Raw genomic sequence first — 24,676 nt, 5'->3', positions numbered from 1 at the left:
GGAGGGGTTGGGAGCAGGGTGAAGGGAGCCCTGTCTGCTCTCTTCCTGGCAGAGCTCAGCTGAGGTTGGGGCAGTAGAGCTCAAGAAGTGGGCATCCCAGCCCTGATTATGCGTGTGTGTGTGTGTGTGAGAGAGAGAGAGAGATCTGTGGTTAAATTATGAAATTTTGAGCATGTCTATGAATCTATGGACATTCCAATATGTCCAATAGACATTCCAATATGTCCATTCTGGGTCAAGCCAGCACATAGTTTCTGGACAGAAAAGGCAACTCTGCTGACGCCCAGCCCTCTGTCAGCATGATGCAACAGGAAGAGGGGGTTTGGCATCAGTAGGCCACAGGTCAGTGTCTGCTGTTGCTTCCTTTGTTCATTCATTCATCTCTGATCATCCATGGAGCACCAACTCTGTCAAAGGCACTCTCTACACATGTTGCACATAAGTAAAAACAACCCTTCATTTGGTCAAGTCGTCATGGCATGGGTACCAACCACATGAAGACATGAAGAGCCACCTTGGGTCAGTGTCATGAGGATAAAGAGGGAGTGTATGAATAGCATGTAGCACCTGCAGGACTAAGGGGCTCCATACATAAAATTGTTTTCTCTTCCTTCCCAGGAAGAGGACATTTTTAGCTTGTTTCCTTAAGAGGTTCCCACACGGTCTGCATCTTAGAACGTGGTGTGTCATCATCTGCTCATCCTACCAGTCCTGGCCTATGACCTGGCTCTTTTGGCCTCTTGGTAATAAAAACCCATAGGTACTCCTTGGGCTATAAAGTTCTAAAACTGCTAATGAAATTACGTTTTGCTTGTTTGAATTGCCCAGACATAATAAAAAATAGCTGGCCCCCAAATAATACCACTGCAGATGTTATGTCCCTAGAACTCCCTGTAAGGCATGAGAAACGGAAACCAAATGCCTGTAAACATATGCATGCCATCCTCAGGAAAAACAATCCTTTTGTCACTATTTGATGAGACCGGAGTCAGTGGAGGTGGGCGAGCTCAGAGAGGCTGAGCAGCCTACCCAGGTGTACTTCCCCTCTGTCCCTCAGAGGCCAGTGCTGGATGGCATGTTATTTTGCTAGGCTTTCTAGGTGTAGCTTTAATAGCTTTTACAGTATTTTTTTTTTGAACACTTCAAAATAAAAATTGTACCTTCTGCTTTTAAGATCTCTTGGCACAGAGGCTAAATTCACAGTGGCTGCCTACCCTGGACCACTGAAACTGTGTTGTAGTTTATTCACATGGCCAGGATTGAATAATTACATTCAACAAGTCTCTCTGCAACTATTAATGTACCTGAAAGCACATTTGACATGATATAGATGAGCAAGAGCATCATGTGAGGATTATTGCTTCTCACGGAATGAAGACTTGGCTATTGGCCTGTGGCTCCTAGGGACAGACTTGGCAGAGGCAGGATGGAGGAAGATGGTGGTTATCAAAGTCTAGAAGCATATGAATTGATAGCAAAGCACTAACTGAATCAGATTCCCCTCTTAGGCCACCAACTAAGGTCTGATCAAGTCTGGTTTGAAACTTGGGAATCTGCCTATTCCCTGTGCACCTCAGCATTCTAACACAGGTAATCCAGAATTACCAGACCATATTCTGAGAAACAGTGGTGTCCAAAAGGGAAAATACATGTGGCCTAGAAGTAAATGTCTAACATCACTATTAAAGAAATATAAATTTATATGATTTAAACCTATCCAATTTGTTAAGTATTTTTCTAAGTGATAAAACCCAACACAGGCAAAGACGAAGTGGTGGCCACTCTTTCAGACAGTGGGGAGGGGGAACAGTGACCCATCTCAAGGGCGTGGGGCATCAGGTGTAGGGGGGAGGACTTGGCCAGGTATATTAAAGAGCCTTCACATATGTCTATTCCTTTAACCCAGGAGAATATTTTGAGGAATTTATCATAAAGGAGAAATTGTAAGTGTATGCAAAGTTGTAATGATACAAATGCCTGTGTAGTTCATTGCAGAGTTATCAATTCTATGAAAAACAAATTTAAGGGTCCATCATATGTAAAATAGATCGCCAGTCCAGGTTCGATGCATGAGGCAGGGTGCTCAGGGCTGGTACACTGGGATGACCCTGAGAGATGGGATGGGGAGGGAGGTGGGAGGGGGGTTCAGGATGGGGAACTCATGTACACCCATGGCTGATTCATGTCAATGTATGGCAAAAACCACTACAGTATTGTAAAGTAAGTAGCCTCCAATTAAAATAAATTAATTAATAAAAAAAGAATAACCCACACACACAAAATTTAAGGGTCCAGCATGAAAGACAGTTGGTTAAAAAAAAATATGCTGGATTTAACTGATAAAAAATTATATATACATTAGAATGATGTCAGAAGAATATGTAAGATTATAAGGTAGTTACCATGAAGCAATATTAACTGAAAAATATGTATTTATAAAAACCAGTTGTCCATACTTTATATTTTTCAGAGTTTCTATAATGAACATTCCTTTAATAGTTGAAAAGATACTAATTAATGTACTTTTAAAGGAGGGGAAAATTACCTTTGGCATCTGTCAGGCCTGGATTTGCATTTCTATCACTGATGGAGTGTGATTTGGGGCATTAATCTCTCTGTGTTTCAGATTCCTCAACTGTAAAATCGAGTAAATGCTAACAGCATATGGGTTTATCATGAGAATTAAGAGATAATTATGTAAATGTACTTGACACATAATAGAGTATATAAATGTTGGATTTTGTCTCCCTTTTCAAGTTTTGAAATCAGAGAAAGTACTAAACTCTGGCCAAAGATCAAGAGAATTAATCTATTTTACATAAACCACAGAATTTCAACTTGTTTCTTTTGGGTACTTTTCTGGAAAAGGGCTTAGGGCTTATTAGATACCGTTGATGATGAAAGCTGGAATTTGTCACTGATGACTGAAATGGACTAATTGCAACTTCTGATCACATTTGTTTTCCCCTTTGCCAGCTTTAACAGTTTGGAATAATTTTCCTCCTTCTACAATTTTAATTGAAGGAAATCTTATATTCCTTGTCTGGAGAGGCAATAAAGGTCAAGCTATTGAAAATTTCCATCGCCTTAAAATCCCAGTCAGTCAGTCAGTCACTTCAGTCATGTCCGATTCTTTGCAACCCCTTGGACTGTAGCCTGTCAGGCTCATCTGGCCATGGGATTCTCCAGGCAAGAATACTGGAGTGGGTTGCCATTTCCTCCTCCAGGGATCTCCCCAACCTAGGGCTCGAACCTTCATCTCTTATGTTTCCTGCATTGGTAGGTCGGTTCTTTACCACGAAAGCCACCTGGGAAGCCCCCTTAAAGTCCCACAGAGTCCCAATACCATTTACAATAGCATCAAAAATGTATTAATAAAACACTAGGAGTGAATCTAAGGGAAGATGTTGACAGACTTCAAAGAAAAGCATAAAACAGATCTTGAGAGATCATTTTAAAACACCTAAATAAAAGGAAGGATGTACCATGTTCATGTTCTAGAAGATTTAATACTATAGGGAGGTCAGTTTTCCCAGATTAATCCATTAGGTATGCTTTGATGTTGCTGTTGTTTGGTCACGCAGTCGTGTCGGACTCTGTGACCCCATGGACTCTCGCCTGCCAGGCTTCTCTGTCAATGCAGTTCTCCAGGCAAGAATACTGAAGTGGGTTACCGTTTCCTTCTCCAAGAGATCTTCCTGACCCGGAGATCGAACACATGTCTTCTGCATTGGCAGGTGGTTTCTTTATCATTAAGCCACCAGGGAAGCCCATAAGCATGTTTGCTGAAAGATATAAACTAGAATGTTTATAGAAGCACCATTTGTCATAGCCAACAATGGGCAACAACCCTAATATTCATCATTAGTAAAATAGATAGATTAACTATTGTATAGTCCCCATATAGAAATGTTATTCAGCAATAATAACATGCAATCTACCCTTACAGATAAAACAGGTGAGTCATCATTACATGGCACAAAAGGAGACATGCACAAAAGACACATGTGGTTCCATTTATATGAAGTTCAAAAACAGGCAAAATTCATCAGCATCATGGTTTCCCTTGTGGGGGAATAGTGACTGGAAAGGATCACAGGTGAGATTTCTGGGAGAGGGGAAGCTGGTAATGTTCTGTGTCTCGATCTAGATGCTGGTTACGTGATTGTGCTCAGTTTGTGGAAATTCAAACTCTCTACTAATAATATGTATATATTTGATCCTCCAATAGGCTATCATTGAAGTTATGCTTTATTGAAAATTTTCTGTTTGGCCTTATTTTGATCTTTGGTAGCACAGAGACATCATACATCTGTGAGAGGAGAGGTGCTAAGGTTCTATGGTTATGGTGTTAGGGTTGCCACAGTGGAAAGGCAGAGTGAGAACCTACTTCATACAGCTTCGTTTAGGGCCAGTATAGGCAGAAGAGAGATGGGAAAGTAAGGCTCATTGAACATCTGTTATGTGTCAATTCTTGAGTGCCCATGTGCTTTTTTCCCTCTCAAAATTATGAGATTCTTTATCCTTTTTTACATATTAGGAAGCTGAGGCTCTGAGTAATTAACTTGGAAAACACCAGGCAGATAAGAGATTTGTATTAATTTCATGAAGCTGTCGTAATAAACCACCATAAACTGGGTAGCTTAAGGCAGCTGAAGTTTATTCCTTGGTGGTTCTGGAGGCCAAAGTCCAAAATCAAGGTTTTTGTAGGGCTGCACACCACTCCAGTACTCTTGCCTGGAAAATCCCATGGACGGAGGAGCCTGGTAGGCTGCAGTCCATGGAGTCACTAAGAGTCAGACGTGACTGAGCGACTTCCTTTTCACTTTTCACTTTCATGCATTGGAGAAGGAAATGGCAACCCACTCCAGTGTTCTTGCCTGGAGAATCCCAGGGACAGGGGAGCCTGGTGGGCTTCTGTCTCTGGGGTCTCACAGAATCGGACATGACTGATGCGACTTAGCAGCAGCAGCAGCAGCAGCACCCTCTCCAAAGGCTCTAGGGAACACATTCCACTCCCTGTCCCTTCCGGCTTCTGGGGGCACTATCTAGGCATTCCTTGGCTGTAGATTGCATGGCTCTAATCTCCATCTTCATCCTCACATGTCTATCTGTGTTTGTGTTTTCTCTTCTGTCTCTTGTAAAGATACTTGTTTTTGGATTTAGAACCCAGTTCAACTTGAGATCCTTAATTATATTAGTGAAGACTACCCCCAACCGCCCACACCCCCCAGCCACACACACACACACTTTCTTCAAGTAAGGTTACATTTACAGCTTCTAGGATTTAGGACATGGGGATGTCTTTTGAGGAAGACCACCATTCAGCCAACTATAGGGGCCCAGGTTTAAAATGAAAACAAAGACAAAATCAAAACCATCAATCTAAAATCTGACATTGCTCCAGTACTAGAGAATTCTTCTTTGGTAACAGTGGTCACAGTTGATGTTTATACAGTCATTCAGAACAACTTCTCAGGTGCCCCAAAGCGTCTTCTGTCCTGTGCAGAGACAGAATGTGTCGAAAACTTGCACCCCATTTTTCCTGCTGCTTCTAGAGGATGAGTGGGTGACTGACCCAGACCTTCCTCACCAGGTGGATCCACCCTGTCCTCCAGTGCTCTATTGGCTCCTAGCAACTCACAGTTGCTATCTTCGCAGAGTTGCCCTTGGTCACATGGAAGCTGTCTCCATCTGGAGTTCTGCATATCCCACCTCCCACCAGAGGCTGATGACTGACAAGGGGTAGAAGGTAATCCTTCTTGGACATAAGATCAACTTTGTGGTACAATTTATGTTCCAGAGCTCCCGATGGGACCACACTGAAGCCATCTAAGCCATATCCTTCATTTATTTTCTCCTCAGCCCTATTCTCATTTTCTTGCTCTTTTTCTCCTGAGCACACTCCCCTAATACATTCTTAAGAATCCCCATCTCAGACTTTGCTTTTGGAGATCCAAACTAAGACAAACTAAGGAACTTCAAATCAGAACCACAATGAGATATCACCCCACACCTGTATGAAAGGTTATTACCAAAAAGACAAGGAGTAAGTGTTGACAAAGATGAGGAGACAAGGGAGCCCTTGTGCACTGTAGGTGGGAATGTAAATTGGTGTAGCCACTATGGAAAACAGTATGGAGTTCTACTAAAAACAGAACTATGATATAATCTAGCAGTTCTGTCTCTGGGTATTTTTCCCATGAAAATACTAATTTAAAAAGACATCTGCACCCACCCCTATGTTCACTGCAGCATTAATTACAATAGCCAAGATGTGCAAGCAACCTCTGTGTGTGCGAATAGATAAAAAAGATGTTACATGTACACATATGATGGAATATTGCTCAGCCATAAAAAATAACAAAACCCTGCCATTTGGGTCAACATGGATGAATGTAGAGAGTATTATACTGGATGAAATAAGTCAATCAGAGAAAGAATACTATATGATCTCACTTATATGAAGGGGTGGTTCTAAGGAGAATGTGTGACATTATCTTGGGTGTGTTCCTATGTGGAGACTGGCTAAGCAGAGGTGGGTACTTTAAGGCTTGGACATTCAGAAGGAGATGCTACTGTACATATACCCATTTTCAGAAAAAGCCACACTGCTGGTCTCAGGGAATTTGGACAAAGATGGTTCGTGGTTCTCCTTGTGAATGCTTTGGCGTGAGTATGACCCAGCCCCTCCTGTGACTCTTATGGGTACCACAGTACTCAGGCCTTTGTGCTTTTCTCTGTAGGTCTGCTCCTTCACCACTTGTTCGCCATAAGCCTTAACCCAGCTCTGCATCTATATTCACTTTTAGCTTCAGATGCCACTGCTGAGAACCTCTTTTTATTGGTATTTCTTAATTCAAATTCCAGAGAGTGATTCTGATTGGCCATTCTTGTCTTTTTTGGGCCAGGCTGCCTCATCTCAACTGCTTGGCCAGCCTTCAGATTCCACGGCTCAGATCAAGAGTCCAGCCTGAACCTATCGTCTGGAGTCAGGCTGGGGTGAAGGTTGAGGAAGAAAGCCACGTGTTACAACATGTAGTGCATAAAGACTGCCTCTTTCACATGGATGGTGATTGAAGCAGGAAAAGGTACCGTCTTGTCTAGTGCTGCCATTCAAGCTTCTATTCCTTTCCCAGTGTGGGGGAGAGGCCCGAGAAGGGCAGTCTCTTCATCCCCAGAATGTACGCCACGCTCCATCATCCTTGGGCAAAAGAGTAAGACACACCAAGCTTCCTCTACTGTCATTGCAGCTTGGTGAAAATATCCCAGGACCAAGTTAGGAGGCCTGGTTCTCCCCTCAGCCCTGAGAGTGAAACACAGTGGACCCTTCACATTCCTGAGTTTCAATACAGTTTTGTCTGGAACCTCGCCAGGGTCCCCTTTGCCTGTAAACTCTCCACTCCACAGTCATAGGGCAGTGGTCAGGAGAGGGACCTAGGGGTGAACTGGCCTCCCCCTTGCACCTGAAAAGTTGATCCTTAACCCAGAAGATTGATGGATCCTGTTCAAACATTAGTTGAATCAAGCCACTCTTCTGATCAAATTCTCTAAGATCTTCTTAGCTCACTTAAGGTTAAAGCCCACGTCCCCAACATGGCTGAGAGCACCCTGCATCATCTCCCTGTTTGTCTAGTCTCACCATCCACTTTACTCCAGCCGCAGGCCCCTTGCTGGTCTGTAAACACAGCAAGTGTGCTCCTGATTCAGGCTTACACTTGCTGTCCCTTTGGCTGGAAATTTTCCTCCCTCATATACCTGCATGACCCTCCATCCATATGACATGACACCCCCATCCAGTCTATGTAGAATTGCAGCCCCCAGCTCTTCTAACCCCACTTTTTGTTATACCCAGAGTCCTTGAGGCCATAACACACAGTGTCTTAATTAGTTTGTTCGTTACCTACTCCACCACCCAAGCACACATTAGAATATAAACTTCATGAGAACAGAAACTTTGGTCTCCTCACTCACATCCTTGGTGCTCAGAATAGTGTCAAGCACACACTTGTTGATTGAGCAGAGATGTAAATCAGGTGTTGGGGACAAGCGTCACATTTCAGCTGTGTGCATCCTCTATTGGGTGTGGTAGTAGTTGGACACACAGCCTTCGTCCCTCTGTAGAATTTGCCGAGGGTGGATGCGGATGCTTTTCATCTGCACCCTGGCCGCCAAGTGTAACCTAGGCTTGGCCAACCAGATCCCAGCCTGGGATTTTGGGTCAGGACTGAGTGACAAGCACTGATGGCTCTTCATCTTCATCTGCAGTAGCTGCGCCACACCAAGGGCATTGCTGCTGGGCTCCGTGGCGAGCCTCCTACTGATGTTTCACTTGGCTCTGGCTTCCCACACATACCGTGGGTCACTGATAATCTTCCAACAAATTTCTTTTCTGCCGAAGGGAGCCAGAATAAATGTCTAGAGCTTGCACCAAGCACCCTGACCAGAACAAAACAGATTTCTCAGAGGTTGCTGCCATAGTTTTTCTTCATTGTTTTGAGTTGCCTGATCAGTCTATTGGTTTATTTCAAAGACTGGTTTATATGTTTATCAGAGAGATAAGTGAGACAGTTTGGGGTTTTATTTGGTCAATTTCCTAACTTGCTTTTGAAGGGATTGTGGCCTTGTTAGAAGATCAGTTCCTTGAGATAGAGGTGGGGTCTATAACCCTCAGGGGTACCAGGGCAGGGTCTAGAACAGAACCCGGCACTCATTTCACACATTTGTGGGACAGATTTATCAGGCTGAACTTCTCCATTAACGGCTACGTCAAATCATGAAACCCCTCAATAGCAATTCTCTCTGGATGATGTTAGGAATGGTGATAGAAATCTCCTTACATCTCTTAGAGGGTCTTGATGTTGTGTGTTACACCACTGAGTCTCTATTAGGTCTCAGAAGGATATTGTCTTCTGGTCTCAGTGCTTCTCCTGAATTACTAGTCTGAATTTTTGGCTTTTAGTCTGAATTTTACTAGTCTGAATTTGGCTTATGAATCATAAAAGTCAGTCATTCTTGAAGGTATGTGATTGGCATTTTGGATGGGACAACCCTGCTATGGAGGGTTATGTACTGCAGGATATTTAGGCTTACTGACCCCACCCACTAGATGTATAAAATATTCTCAAGTCATTGTGAAAAAATAAACGTGCCCTAATAGGACCTCCTTCCCCTCTCCAGATGGGCTTCACAGGAAGCTGTGTTGTCCTCTTTGCTTTGGCCATTAGGAGGCTCAGAGCCAAAGCTAGTCAGTGCCTTCAAAGATCTACAGAGACTCTCATAACAGGCAAGTTATATACAATTCTTTCAAAAGGATATTTTCATTTTTCTTTCCTTTTTAACTGAGTTTCCTTACTGTTTTTTAAAAATCTTTGGTATTGGAGTATAGCCAATTAACAATTCTGTGATAGTTTCAGATGAACAGTGAAGGGACTCACCCATATATACACATGTATCCATTCTCCCCCAAACTCCTCTCCCATCCAGGCTGCCACATAGCATTGAGTTATCTGTGCTATACAGTAGGTCCTTATTGGTTTTCTGTCCATTTTAAATATGGCAGTGTGTACCTATCCATCCCAAACCCCCTTTCCTCTATCTACCCCCCTTTCCTCCACTGGTATCTGTAAGTTCATTCTCTAAGTCTGTGAGTCTCTACTTTGTAAGTAAGTTCATTTGTATCATATCCTTTTAGATTTCGCATATAAGGGATGTCATACGATATTTCTGCTTCTGATTTAACTTCACTCAGAATGACAATCTCGAGGTCCATCCATGTTGATGCATCCTGTTTTTTGTTTGGGATTTATATATTATAATATTATATATGCACTTTTGTAAACCTCCTCAAATTTTTCAAACTTTATTTTTAATTGAAGTATAATTACAATATTGTGTTGGTTTCTGCCATACATCAACATGGATCAGCATAGGTAAACATATGTCTCCTCCCTCTAGAGCCTCCCTCCCAGTTTTTTTTTTTAAACAAGATGGAGTCCAGGTAAATAATAAAAGTACAGAATCATTTGGGTAGTGCATGTTGTTAGACGCTGTCCTTTCATCTGTGATGTCTACACCAGTCTCCTGCTGGAGCTTTTCTTTCTTGAGATGCCACAGGAATAGAGGCACGTGTAGAAAGCCATCTAAGGTCTCTTGTCTGTTGCACCTAGCAGTGCTGTGACAGAGGACTTCCATGTCCTGATAATCTCAGCCAGTTGTAAAGTGACTTTCCAAAGATGATCTGTTGGGTATGGGCTGGAGAAATTAAAAAGGAAATCCTATAAAAGAAACAGCAGCACATGTCTGGTGAAACCCACTAGCCGAGGAGGAGAGGAAGAATAAAGATGCACAGTCTAACTCTTAAAACTGCAGGAGAGCGTATTCCGGGTAGAATGTAACTCCCCAGACATCTGTTGGTGATATCTACAGTCAGACATGCATCATTGGAGGGATCGGTAAATTATATGAGGACGGTTTAATGACCTACAAAGCAGCACATCCCGCCAGCACAGATAACATCTTCAAAATAGGCCAAGAGAATTAATTTAGGTGGGAGAAGAAAGCGTGGTGAGGTAGATGAGTGGGCAACAGGGCTCAGTGGGAAGGAGCCCTTGGATATAATAACCTTGAAGGCAGGGGTGAGATGGAGTGGGGGTAGGGTGGGAAGTGCAGTTTTGCGTGTCTCAGAGAGGGTTAAGCAGGAAATAGGAGGTGGTTAGCACAGCCTAAGAGAATAGAGGAGGAAATAGTCCTTTCAAAGAGGAGGAAAGTAAAAAAGGAAACTGGATCCCAAAACACAGGAGCCAGTTCCTCCCTCCAGCTCCCCTTCCTTTTAAAAGGAATAAATAGGAAAATTAGCAACCTGCTATGGTTGACTCTAAATGTTTTCTTAAAGATTCTAAGACATCACCTTTCAAGCTTTTAATGTGTTGAAACCTTTTTATTTCCCAAATGAGGGTTTGCAGAGTTCCTTAGAATGTAATCTCTATGAGGACAAGGATTATTACCTTGCTGTTTACTCTTGTATCCCCAGACTCTCACCTAGTAGACACTCAATAAATATTTATTAATTAGGCTAATTAATAAATGAGTAGGATGAAAGTTTAGGCTGAGAAAGGAAAAGTATCTACTTGGGGGGAGGGAGGATGTGCTGTGAGGTTGGGTAGCAGAGAGAGATGGAGAGGATGAGTGACCGGGCTTGTTATGAATAGTCATGATAATGCTCTTCAATTACAGGCTGTACAGTACTGTGTAGAAACACCTTACCATGATCCCCAACCTCCTGTAAAAATATAGTCTTCCATGTGAGTGAGACTGGGAAGTACATTAAGACATCAAGAGGGGGCTGAGTTCTTTGTTTGGGTCAATACCAAGAAGAGGATTTTTTAAAAAGCAACAATAGAAGCCTAGATGACCCTGATTGACAAATTCAAGAAAAACCAAGTATGAGATAGAGATAACTAGGAAAAGGCACAGAGAAGGCAATGGCACCCCACTCCAGTACGCTTGCCTGGAAAATCCTATGGACGGAGGACCCTGGTGGGCCACAGTCTATGGGGTCGCTAAGAGTCGAACACGACTGAGCAACTTCACTTTCACTTTTCACTTTCATGCATTGGAGAAGGAAATGGCAACCCACTCCAGTATTCTTCCCTGGAGAATCCCAGGGACAGAGGAGCCAGGTGGGCTGCCGTCTATGGAGTCTCACAGAGTTGGACATGACTGAAGCGACTTAGCAGCAGCAGCAGCAGGGAAAGGCACACTTCTGAGAAGCTGAAGAAATCTTGAGGGGAGCTTATATTTCTCTCTGGTTGTAGAAGGGGATTTCGGGCTGATTTTGTCTGGATGTTAAAGGATAGCTGATGTCAGGGAAACAAAGAAAGCAGAGGAAACAGATGTTGGGGATGAAAAGAAACATCCAGAACTCTGCTCTCTCCCCATATTCCCCTTCTCACTGTACCCCACCTCCTTCAGAACTTAAGAGCTGAGAACAGATGAATGAGAAGGGAGTTTGGGGAATTAAGGAGTCGGAGGGAAAGATGAGCTGAGAAATGGGGCACTGGGGTTTGGATCCAGAATCACCAAATAGGTGGGTGCTCCTGAGTGGCTTGTTGCTGTTGTTCAGTCACTAAGTTGTGTCTGACTCTTTGAGACCTCATGAACTGCAGCACGCCAGGCTTCCGCGTCCTTCACTCTTTCCTGCAGTTTGCTCAAGCTCACGTCCATTGAATCGGTGATGCCATACAACCATCTCATCCTCTGTCATTTCCTCCTCTTCTTGCCTTCAGTCTTTGCCAGCATCAGGGTCTTTTCCAACGAGCCGGCTCTTCCCAACAGGTGGCTGAAGTATTGAAGCTTCAGCTTTAGCATCAGTCCTTCCAATTAATTTGGAGAAGGGCATGGCAACCCACTCCAGTATTCTGGCCTGGAGAATCCCATGGACAGAAGAGCCTGGTGGGCTACAGTCCATGGGGTCGTAAAGAGTCAGACACAACTGAAGCGACTTAGCATGTATGCATGCACTTCCAATTAATTGGACTTCCCTGGTGGCTCAGCTGGTAAAGAATCTGTCTGCAATGTGGGAGACCTGGGTTCAATCCCTGGTTTGGGAACATCCCCTGGAGAAGGGAACAGCTAACCACTCCAGTATTCTGGCCTGGAGAAGTCCATGTGGTCGCAGAGTGGGACATGACTGAGCAACTTTCACTTCACTTTTTCCTTCTGAGAGGATGATATCCATAATTCCCCAAATCAAATGGCATTGCATCACATGTGTATCTCATTTCTTTATCTATACAACTGGTATAATAACAGCTACCCTACCAGGGAAAGTGAAAGGTTCATACACATTTGTATTAAGTGAGCCACAAAACTGGTGAGGTTTAGGTGACATCTAGGACCCAGCTAGGGTTCCCTCCCCCATACCAGCCTGGATTCCTGGATGTTGAAACTCATGACTCAGGCACAGTGACATAGGACTCTGCTCCCCAGTGCTCCACTGGAGTCACTTGCAAAATGTCAAAGCAGAGAATTTTAAATCTTTAGCTGCAAAATTGTGCCTTAAAAAAAAAAATCCCTAGCTGCAAAGTGTCCACAGTGAGTGCTGCTCCTGTGGCTCTTTGTTGGAGATGATGTCCCAGAATGGCAGGTCCTTAGTGTCCTGGAAGGGCTCCCCTCTGAAAGCCCACTTTCCTGTTCCTCCCCCGACACAGCACTTATTTCTGCTCAGAGACTACCTACTGTGAGCAGTGGGCAGATGGGAAAGGTCTTAACTGAAGTCTTCAGATGGGCCCTGGAAGAGTGCCTGCATCCTGTGAGAGCAGAGAGCTGAGCCTGAAGAGGTGGGATTAGAGGCCTGATGCAAAGGAAGAGCTTGGGGCTCGTGGCCAGTGACTGGGGTGGGGGTGGGGGTGAGGGAGCTCCCTCCTTGGTGCTTCCCAATCCTCCTCTCCTATCTTCCTACCCCTGTCCTCCTTCAACCCCAACATCCTCTCTCCCTCCCCACTTCCCGGCTCCTCTGCATGTCCAGTTTTCCAGACTGACCTCCAGCAAAGTGCTGTGAACCAACTCTGAGAGTGAGGGAGCTGATCCCTAAGTCTTGGTTCCCAGTCAGTGCGAACCTCATCGTGCATGCGTGGCTAGAGGGGTTGCTTCTCCTCAGGCCAGTCCTGTCTCTCTCTCCCTCTCTCCAGCACAGGAGCCAAGTAGCAGAGAACCCAGGTGAGGAGGAGGAAGTGGAAAGGGGGAGAAGAGAAAATAGAGAGAGGGCTGGGTGCTCTACCTCCAATTCTTGGCACCCAGAAGGCAGGCCCAAGAAGCTCAAGGTCATTCACGCAGTCACCCCCTTGTTGGTTAAGTCTCCAAGCTGGGCCCAGTGTGGACACCAGGCACACAAAACTAAGAGGACGTGAATTTTCCCTTACAGGTTTCACAGTCCAGGGGCAAAGATTCTCCCGTATATGGAAGAGCATGATGTCCTGCAATGTGAAAAAGTGATTCATTCATTCACTGATAGCTGATCACCCACCATGTGGCAGACTCTGCTCTAGGCTCTGGGAACGTGCCTTCAGAGGGTGTCTGGGAGCTCCCAGAAGGGTGGGACATCTTGGGGTCTCCCCTGACTGCCTACCCAACACCCCTTCAAAGGTCAGAATCCCTGTAGTCAGAATGCTGTCTTTCCCTACCACTAATGAGGATCACTGCTACCCAGGCTCCCCTGCCCCCCAATGCCAAGGAAAATGCAGCTGTTGGGGAGGGGGGCCTGGCCCTGCAGTGGGCTTAAGAGGCCACACTAACCTTGAAACTGAGTTCTAAGTGGGATATGAGCAAGTAGTTGCCATATTCTTATTCCCAAAGTTAACAGGATATGTGAGATGGGTATGGATGGGAGTGTGGGTGGGTGATAGTGATGGTGAAAACTATTTGCAACATAGTGAAAATACCATTATTTGTGGTGAAAAGAGGACATCTAATCTCCATTTAAAAGTATAGGATGGACTTCCTTGGTGGCTCAGTGGATAGGAACCTGCCTGCCAATTTAGGAGACACTGGTTCGATCCCTGGTTCAGGAAAGTTCCGCATGCCACAAAGCAACTAAGCTTGTGCACCACAACTGCTGAGCCTGTGCTCTAGAGCCCTTGAGCTGCAGCTACTGAAGCCTTTGCGCCTAGAGCCTGTTCTCCGCAACAAGAGAAGCCACTGCAATGAAAAGCCCACGCAGAGCAACTACAAAGTACCCCTGCTCGCTGCAGCTACTGAAGGCCCTTGCAGCAATGAAGACCCAGTACAGCCAAAAATATTTTAAAAATAAAAACTTTTTTTAAAATTATAGCATGGCAGTTTCCAAATTCGGTCTGAAGAACATTTGCTTCTCATTTTTTTTTTAAAGTCTTGGGTTTTACATTAATTTTTTACCTGTCAATTAAATAAGATCAAATTAGCTTTCATTTCATTGCTCAGTGCCTTGGCTGTGATGAAGTGCACTGTAAATCTCCAAGGATGCAGAAATTTTCAAACTCACATGTGTGGGACCTATTGGATTTGGAGAGCCTCTTGGTGTTAAGAATATAGGTTGTGAAATGTAGCTCTCATATTTCAGGAAGTTTCGGAACACCGTGACTTATGGTGATGTGTGTCTCCTGAATTGCCCTAGAAAAGAAATATGTATTAGGTGCTTATTGTTTAATCACTCAGTCGTGTCTGACTCTTGGCGACCCCATGGACTGCAGCCTGCCAGACTCCTCTGTCCATGGGATTCTCCAGGCAAGAATATGGGATGGGTTGCCATTTCCTTCTTCAGGGGATCTTCCCAACCCAGAATTCAAACTTGTGTCTCCTGCACTGGCAGGCAGATCTTTACTGCCGAGCCACCAGGGAAGCCAATTAGGTGCTTAGTGGATGTGCATGACAAGGAAACCTGGGCCTTTGTGAAACCTTGAAAAGCAGTTATCTGAAGGCAGGGATGGGATGACTTTTCTTCAGCTCCCTTCTTTTTCTTTTACATTTATTTATTTACATTTATTTATTAATTGAAGGATAATTGCTTTACAGAATTTTGTTGTTTTCTATCAAACCTCAACATGAATCAGCCATAGGCATACACATATCCCCTCCCTCTTGAACCTCCCTCCCATCTCCCTCCCCACCCCACCCCTCTAGGTTGATACAGAGCCCATTTGAGTTTCCTGAGCCATACAGCAAATTCCCGTTGGCTATCTATTTTACATACAGTAATGTAAGTTTTCATATTACTCTCTCCATACATCTCACCATCTCCTCCCCTCTCCCCATGCCCATAAGTATGTTCTCCATCCATTTCTCCATTGCTGCCCTGCCAATAAATTCTTCAGTACCATCTCTCTAGATTCCGTATGTATGTGTTAGTATTTGATGTTTATTTTTCTCTTTCTGACTTAACTTCATTCTGTATAATAGGCTCTAGGTTCATCCACCTCATCAAAACTGACTCAAATGTGCTCCTTTTTAATGGCTGAGTAATATTCCATTGTGTGTATGTACCACAACTTCTTTATCCATTCATCTGTTGATGGACATCTAGGTTGCTTCCACGTTCTGCTGCTGCTGCTGCTGCTGCTAAGTCGTTTCAGTGGTGTTTGACTCTATGGGACCCCATAGATAGCAGCCCACCAGGCTCCCCCATCCCTGGGATTCTCCAGGCAAGAACACTGGAGTGGGCTGCCATTTCCTTCTCCAATGCATGAAAGTGAAAAGTGAAAGTGAAGTCACTCAGTCATGTCCAACTCTTAGTGACCTCATGGACCACAGCCTACCAGGCTCCTCCATCCATGGGATTTTCCAGGCAAAAGTACTGGAATGGGTTGCCATTCCATGTTCTAGCTATTTTAAATAGTTTCAGCTCCCTTTTATCATCATCATCATCACCACTTAGGGACCCTTAAATCTCTGCCTTTGCCCAGAATCCACACAGGGGATAGCAGTGCCTGTCCAGTGGTCTGCCAGCAGCCACATCTGTCCTCTTTGCTGTGATGCTCATGTGACTGGAGAGATCTCAGCAGTGTGGATAATCATTTACATGGATCCCCTGCTGTGGGTGCTGTAAGAGCAGGGGCACGCTCCAGGACATTTGCAGGGTGCTGCTTCTCGGATTGGCCTAGAAATATCCTTCAAAAGGTAACAGTGCCATGCTGATGGACCCAAGGTCTGAATCTTGGTCTGAGTCCTGGACTCAGTGGTCTACTTCAGTGCTCACTCATCAGGAAGATGTTGTAACAGTGGTGACTCCATGCATCAACTGTAGCTCAGAGACTTCCATGTTTTAGCATGGAGAGTCCCTCAGAGGCCTTTTATATCAGTCCATCTTATAGGCATGCCCGTTCATAGAGGGGCTTCCCAGGCGGTGCTAGTGGTAAAGAACCCGCCTGCTAATGCAAGAGATGTAAGAGATGCAGGTTTGATCCCTGGGTTGGGAAGATCCCCTGGCAACCCACTCCAGAAGGGCATGGCAACCCGCTCCAGGATTCTTGCCTGGAAAATCCCATGGACAGAGGAGCCTGTGGCTACAGTCCATGGGATTGCACAAAGCCTGACATGACTGAAGTGACTTAACATGCAAACATGACATTCACAGAGATTAGGTGACTTGCCTAACCCTTTAAACACCAGTTTTTGAAAAAAACAAAATTACTGTTTGTTTATTTGGCTGCCCCGGGCCTTAGTTGTGGCACACAGGCCCCCTTCATTGGGAGTGTGGAGTCTTAGCCACCGGACCACAAGGGAAGACCCTAAATCTCAGTTTTCTATAAAATGGAAACTTTAGGAATGGGAGGAACTAGTATTAACCTTTTGTCCCAGGGATCTTCCATATTATCTCACTTAATCTTCACAATGACCAACTGATGTAGATATCATTCATTGCTCCCATCTTCAGAGGAGGAACCCGAACCTGAGGCTGCCCTTTGCCCCGAATTCTGGTGAATGAGTGATGGAACCGATTGTTTTAAATGCTTTGCTAAGTCACTTCAGTCGTGTCCGACTCTGTGCGACCCCATAGAAGGCAGCCCACCAGGCTCCCCCGTCCCTGGGATTCTCCAGGCAAGAACACCGGAGTGGGTTGCCATTTCCTTTGCCAATGCATGAAAGTGAAAAGTGGAAGTGAAGTCGCTCAGTCGTGTCTGACTCTTTGCGACCCCATGGACTGCAGCCTACCAGGCTCCTCCGCCCATGGGATTTTCCAGGCAAGAGTACTGGAGTGGGGTGCCATTGCCTTCTCCTTTAAATGCTTTAGCTCAGCTCTTTTTGTCATTCCATGGAGTAAAGATTTTTGTTTTAGAAATTCTTTGACTTGGTGTTTTCATAAGAAAAAAAAAATCTTTGAGGAAGGACAAGGTTCAGCTGTAGTATGTGAACCAAGGTCCACTGATCTGACTTTCAGCTTTTTGCTGGTCCTGCCCAGAGTGGAGGAGATAAACTGAGTTATCTGATAAAGAACAGCCCACAATTACTGATCAAGGGCTGAATAGGCGCCAGCTTTGTTCAGACACTTGAATAGGAACTCTTAATTCCCTCAACGATCCTGTAGAGTAGGTATCATTATCCTAACCTCATACATGTAGAAACTGAGGCTCAGAGTGGTTTGTGGAATTTACCCCAGTCAGGGGCTCAGCTTGGTCAGAGCTGTCTGAGTGGGGGCATAGTAACCTCAGCGCCCCTGTTCTCCACAGCCTTTGTTATACATCAGCTTCTCCTGATCTCTTGCATTATTTAGTGAGTGCTGACAGTTTGCCTGGTATTGCTGGAGATGGGGGCCCTCAGGGCTGACAGTGATAGAAGTCAGATTGGCAGGAGGAAGTGGCTTCTGGGTCTCTTGTCAAAATTTAGTCATTCCAGACACCTGGCCAGCCCAGAGGTGCAGAGCAAGAATGAGACCAGTAAGAGCCCGGGGCGAGAGAGGAGGAGATGTGTATCTCTGTCAGGTTTGAGATTGACTCAGAGCCTTAATTGTGTGGGGCTTGAAGGAGGACACCAGGAGGGCCCAAGGGAAGTGGATAAGCTGGTTTCCTCCCTACAATCATGGAAGTGTTTAGGGTTGGCTTTATTCCAGCAGCACCGAGAAATATTGCAAAATTCTTCCCAAAGGGACACATATTATAGGGTGAAACTAGCACTGGACTATAACTGTTCCCGAGGGCATCATTCATATAAGAAGAGGCACTGGGATGCAGGGGCCATCATTCACTTGGAGTCCAGTGGAAAGTGTGCCCTTGGAGTTCTACAAGCTTCCTAGTTTCTCACCAGAAAGCACGTGGTGACCTGAACTGCAACAAATTCTCCCCTGAAGATTCGCCTGCCCAGGTCTTGGTGAACCTTGCTGGTCAATACCTCCCCAGTTAACCTCAGAACAAATCAGTAGCGAAGAGAGGAAAAAGTGCATGTCTATCGCTTGTGATCTGGAAAATGGCTTGGATCTTGGGTTACGGAAAGCATGCAGTGTTATTGTAGGTGCAGGTAAATCTACACATGTTCTGTTCATGCACCCTTTTACTCAACTCTGATTCATTTACTCAGCAAACGTTTATTGACATTTACTAAGTGCTGCTCTGCTAGGTACAGGGGGTAGGGGGGTGAAGATAAAAATTCCTATTCAAGAAAAAACATTACAACCAACTTTGCAGATTAGAAAGAGACGTGATAGTAGAAAAATGTACCAACTCCAGAGTGGATGGCAGGAGAACATGATGAGAAGAATGGGGAGAATGAGGGAGAACATTCCCCAGAGGAAGTCCGTTCAGGGGAGCCAGAGTGAGGCATCTAGATGGTGGGTGCTCTAGAATGATAGCTTCCGTTTTATACAGGCTGATGCCCAAATACGAAGTGAGAGGGTGCCTGTGATAAAGCATACATAGTGGGAAAGAGCCATGGTTTCCAGTTTTAGTGTGCTAGGTCGCTTCTGTCATGTCTGACTTCTGTGTGACCCCATGGACTGTAGCCCACCAGGCTCCTTTGTCCATGGGATTCTCCAGGCAAGAATACTGGAGTGGGTTGCTGTGCCCTCCTCCAGGGGATCTTCCCAATCCAGGGATCTAACCTACATCTCTTCCGTCTCCTGCACTGGCAGGCAAGTTCTTTACCACTGGCAAGACCTAATTATTTCTGGGCTATGCTGAGGTGAAGGCCCGTTTCTGGCAGCCAAGTTGCAGGTGGCTCAGACTCCTGCAGCTGGCAAATCTGTTAGGAGTCCCTCAAGAATCCAGTTCACAAATTCATTAAAAGTTAATGTTGGGCCAACATAGACCACTTTCCTTTGCTAAGCACTGTGCTAGAAGCTTTACATATAGTATCTCCAACCCTCACAAAAGCCCAGGAGGCAGTCCTGATGATTCTCATTTACAGATGAAGAAACTGAGGCAGCTGCAGATAACGGATTTTCCAGGGCTGCACAGGCAGGAAAAGCCCAAAACCAAGATTCAAACTATGTGCGTCTGACCCCAGTGGAACACTACGCCTTTGGGAGGGTCAGTTTTATTGCCTCAAAAGTAAAATTCTGAGTCACCTGGGTAGCCAGGAATAATGTACTACAGGGTTATTTCTCCTTTTTCTATCAGTTGTGGGGAAATAAAATGCAAACAATGCTGTCTTTTGTCAATGGTGTGATTAAAAAAAAAAAATTGGTGTTTTCCATGCTTTCCAAAGACCAGGCTTTACCAATTAAAAAGTAGCAAATTTTACATGAAAAAAATATAGTTATGACATTGTTCTTCAATTTGGTTAACAACTATAAAGAGGCAGATTTTAATCTTAGGAGCTTTACATTTCTAAAGCTTAGGTGAGAGTTTTCTTCTATTTTGGCAGCCTGTCTGGAAATCTCTAATCGTTAAATTCAAAATTTTTTACCAAGTATTTATCACTAATTGTAATTAGGATCAAATCAGTCTGGTAGTGTATATGGTAGACCAAGAGACTTGGGAGAATTCCTAGACATTGTGGGTAAGCTGAAATAATATACCTTGGAAAACCCACAACCAGTTTTAAAACCAGGTTGATAGTGCCTCTCATTTTTAGAGTACCTTAGTACCTTAGAGTGCTGAATCCTCTGATTATATGAAGTGATTAAGCTTTCAGTAACCAAAGGCAAATAGAAATTCTTTGTTCTAAAAATAATAGGATTGTCAGTGCACATTTGTTCACCTTAGGGAAGAGAGAGTGCATGTTAGAGTTTTCTGTTTTGTTTTTTTTTCCTCCCAATTTCCTTTCTTTCTTTGGGAGCCACTTCATTCTCAATGGGTATGGCAGGAGCAAATAAAAATAAAAAAGAGCCACAAACTTGTTTAGAATTTATTAACTCCAAAGATGGCTTCTGCTACCTGGGAGAGGTAGGAGAACCTTCTCCCTTCCCTGGGCTCATCAGAAAACCCTTGCTGAATGCACAGCTCTAGAAACCATGAGCCCATCCCCTCCCCTGCACAGAAGTTGACAGCTAGGTTTGGAAAGCCACAGCCTTTATAATGCTATGACAGAGCCTGGAAGAGTGGGACAAGAGAAGCTTTGGGACAATCACCCCAGGAAGTAGAGGTTGGGCAAAAGACACAATGGGGAAAGTGGAGGCCTCAGTTGGTAAAGAGAGAGAGAGAGGAAAACATTATGAAGTACAGACAGCCCACTTCCTGGAACAACTGGCAAAGGCTTGGCAGTGCTCTGCCTTCACCAAGGACTAAACCTTTGAAGTTCTTGAGGGTACAGGAGAGCAGAGGCTTACCAGGAAGGACATCAGAGAGAGCAGCACAGAATCGGTTGCAAGGATACTTCTCACATTCTAAACCATTTTGCCCAAGTCATCAGTCTTGAGCTCCCCACCCCACCACTTTTAGGATAAACTCAACCAACAATTGAAGCTTAGACTCAACTTGCTTCACAAATTAGAAAAATTTGGTTGAAGAAAGCTGGCCACAACTTTGCTGATGCTTTTTCTACTCTTTTTAACCTGAGCAGACTCTGTGACCACTTCGACAAACAGGATACGGCAGAAGGGATGTTCGATCAGCATCAAAGACCAGGTTGTAAGATACCAGAAGTTTCATTTACTGTCTCTCGGAACCCAGCCACAATGCTGTGAGGAAGCCCAAGCTGCCCCTTAAAGAGGCTCATGTGTAAAGGAACCAAGGCCCCTGGAGGGTAGCCCCATCTGAGCTCCCAGCCAATAGACAGGACCAATGTTCTAGCCATGTGAATGAGCCATCTTTGAAGGAGATCTGCCCTAATCTATGACCAGCTGTCTTCTGTGAGTTTTGCCTACATTGCAGACTGATGAGGAACTGATGCAGACTGATAAGCTTACTATCTTGGGAGTGGTTTGTTGTGGAGCAATAGATAAAAAAGGAGATGGGGCTGAGAAAGGGATGCAAACTATACGGTTTAATGCATTGGCAGACATTACATATCAGTCACCAGACTTTTTGCCTCTGAGCTCAGAAACCTTATCAGCAGTACTCTGAGCAGTCATTACCAATTGATCAGGGATGGCAAGCAATTTGTCCTCTCGGGGCTAAGTGGCAAATGGCTAGCAAGGATGGTATAGATATTAAATGAGCTAAACCCTGGACTTGGGAGTTCTTTTGGCCACATTCCATTCTAGAAAGAGAGGGACATGCAGGAACCTGCTTGGAGCCTGATTGCATCAGGAAATGGAAAGTTGTCACCTGTCTCTTTCATGGCTCACTAAGTGGTGGTCACTCTTGTCACTGTAGGTACCCCTGCAGTCAAGGATAAATGCATCTACCATGTTCCTCCCTTCATCACTGGAGGCAGCCTAATGGATGTCTGATGGGTTACACTCAAGTGACCCTGCTACAAGTAGTTGCCTGCATTCTTGTCAGTTTCTAGGGTTCTCTCAAGCCCTAGCACCTCACAGGGTGCCTGGCAAGCTGTTGATCCTGAACATATTTATTGAATGGATGTGGCCAAGGGACGGGATCAGTCCTTTTTATCTATTCCTACTACCCAGTTCTTAGCACACAGCCTGGCACATGATGGGTGCTCAACAAATGCTCGTTAAGTGGATTTTGACAGCATTATTTCCAAAATAGTTGCCTGATGAACAAGTGGAGTCTCTCCCTCCCTAAAAAATATCAACTCCAAACAGAAGCATAATAGAGCTGGAGCTCAAAGCAAAATTATTCACAAATTCCAAGTGCCTCAATCCATGGGTTTTAATGAAAGTCATTCTGCAGTTGAGAATGTTGTAGTAATTACAGGCAAGCTAATATCTCTGCCATATGGTTTGAAAGCAGGTCTGAATTCTGAAAGCCATTATCAGCAGTTTTATTTTCTGCTGCTGCTTCTCTGCACCCCACCCCCTGCCTGTCTTTGTCTCTCTCTCTCTCTTTTTTTTTGCTTTTATCTCTTTCTTTCAACCTCATATTCCCTTTCTCCAACACGATTCTTCCTCACTGCCCTCCGTCTTCCAAGCCCCTGTCACATTTTTAAAACCTTTGACATGAAACCTCCAGTAGTTCTGAGGTGTAAATGCAACCCCCAGAGTGGGTCATGAGGTAGCATCGCCCATGCTGACCCACTTGCCGAGAAAGAAAACCAAGGGTACTCTGACCCCTTATGAGTTGGCCGTGTCACTCTGTCCCTCAAGTGTGGTTGCATGATTGATGGGAGAAGACTCCAATTAATCTCTATGCTGCTGACTCACCCGGGTGCAGGGGTTCTCAACCCTGTGTGCAGAGAATCACCTGAGGGGCTATTAAAAGAGTACTGATGTCTGGGTCCTACTGCCTCAGAAATTAATTAGTTCAGAACATTATGGTCTATAAACCTCCCCCAGATGATGCTAATATACAGCCTAGGCTGAGAACCCTGCCCTGGAAACTTAGCCTAGGATAAATAGCAGTGGGATCTGTCTTTCTCCTGTTGTTCACCTGGTAACCCTCAGAAGTGAGACAATGCAAACAATGATTATCTAAGTCATGCCAAATTCAAGCATCTATGGCCCTAAATGCAACTCTTTAATAGCTACCCATCTGTTTAGCTCAAGACTCATTCACAAGTGATTTGATAAAGTCTTATAAAAGCCCTGGGAAGAAGGCTGGGCTGGAGTTAGGATCTTTATTTTATAAGTGGGAACTGAGATATTAATAGTAAGATCAAATAGTAGATGGGTTTCCCAGGTGAAACTAGTGGTAAAGAATCTGCCTGCAAATTCAGGAGACATAGGAGATACGGGTTCAATCCCTGGGTCGGGAAGATCCCCTCGAGGAAGGCATGGCAAGCCACTCCAGTATTCTTGCCTGAAGGATCCCATGGATAGAGGAGCCCAGCAGGCTACAGACCATAGGGTTGCAAAGAGTCGAACACAGCTCAAGCGACTTAGCACATATGCATGCATATAATAGACATGTCTTCTCTAAGATCAGGCCTCTTTCTGGGCTGTATCACACTGTTCCCTTTTCCCTCCTTTAGGATAATTATGGGAGTGATGCCTACCCACCTAAGGTCTAAGGGTCAAGCCTTCCCTCTAGCCTGCCCGCAAATACCCACTATAGAGATAATTGCCCTGAGACAGACTACAAAGATGGGTGCCCTGTTTCTAGAATTCCATTGTTATTCTCCCCTAGAAGGCCAAGAGCCTGGTGTCTTTCCTCAGCAAATTAGTTGATAAGATTAACTAATGATCCCATTGGAAGGTCAGAGAGCCTTGAGGCAACAATGAAAGGGGAGATGGCAGGAGCTCAGAGCAGCAAAGCACCAGCTGCTTAGGCAGAACAGAAGACTCAGGGGAGCCTGGAGCCAGAAGGGGCTCTAGAGTGTGACAATTTGGAGTGGGTGTCTTACATTTTTTGGAGACATTCTTGCTAATTTGGGACTAGGTGTTGAGACAGCTGGGGGTATAGAAGAAGGAAAAAAATTACCAGGAGATTGAGGGCATATCTGGGAAACCTCATTGGGAGAAAGTACCACAGAGCGCAAGACATTTGGGAAGAGACAGAATTGGAAATTCTCAGACAATATGTAACCTTTGAGATTTTCCCAAACATTGGTCAGACCCCCTCTTTCCGGTTTCTCTTGCCAATGTTAAGGCAAACGGGCCTTTCTTTTTCCACTGTCTTGTTCGCTGGGAGCCGCTCTGGGCAGAGACTAGCCCTGACCCTTCTGTCTGGAGGAGGCAAACGCTGGAGCCAGCTGGTGCCTTGCATAT

At 44.7% G+C, this 24,676-nt stretch overlaps 1 long non-coding RNA gene across 2 annotated transcripts in view; it reads left to right on the top strand.

The window, feature by feature from the left end:
- LOC138988991 (uncharacterized) overlaps nucleotides 1-24,676 on the top strand; it is a 118,803-nt gene that overhangs the window by 7,526 nt on the left and 86,601 nt on the right. The window contains exons 2-3 of one of the 2 annotated variants that reach the window (XR_011465247.1): nucleotides 5,597-5,752; nucleotides 6,912-7,091. This is a non-coding gene — a long non-coding RNA (uncharacterized lncRNA). The remainder of the gene's footprint in view (nucleotides 1-5,596; nucleotides 5,753-6,911; nucleotides 7,092-24,676) is intronic. The other variant, XR_011465246.1, reaches the window with a different exon arrangement.

The sequence above is a fragment of the Bos mutus genome, chromosome 8, assembly GCF_027580195.1.
Source record: "Bos mutus isolate GX-2022 chromosome 8, NWIPB_WYAK_1.1, whole genome shotgun sequence".
Classification (NCBI taxonomy): Eukaryota; Metazoa; Chordata; class Mammalia; order Artiodactyla; family Bovidae; genus Bos; species Bos mutus.
This window is presented reverse-complemented; position numbering and strand designations above follow the sequence as displayed.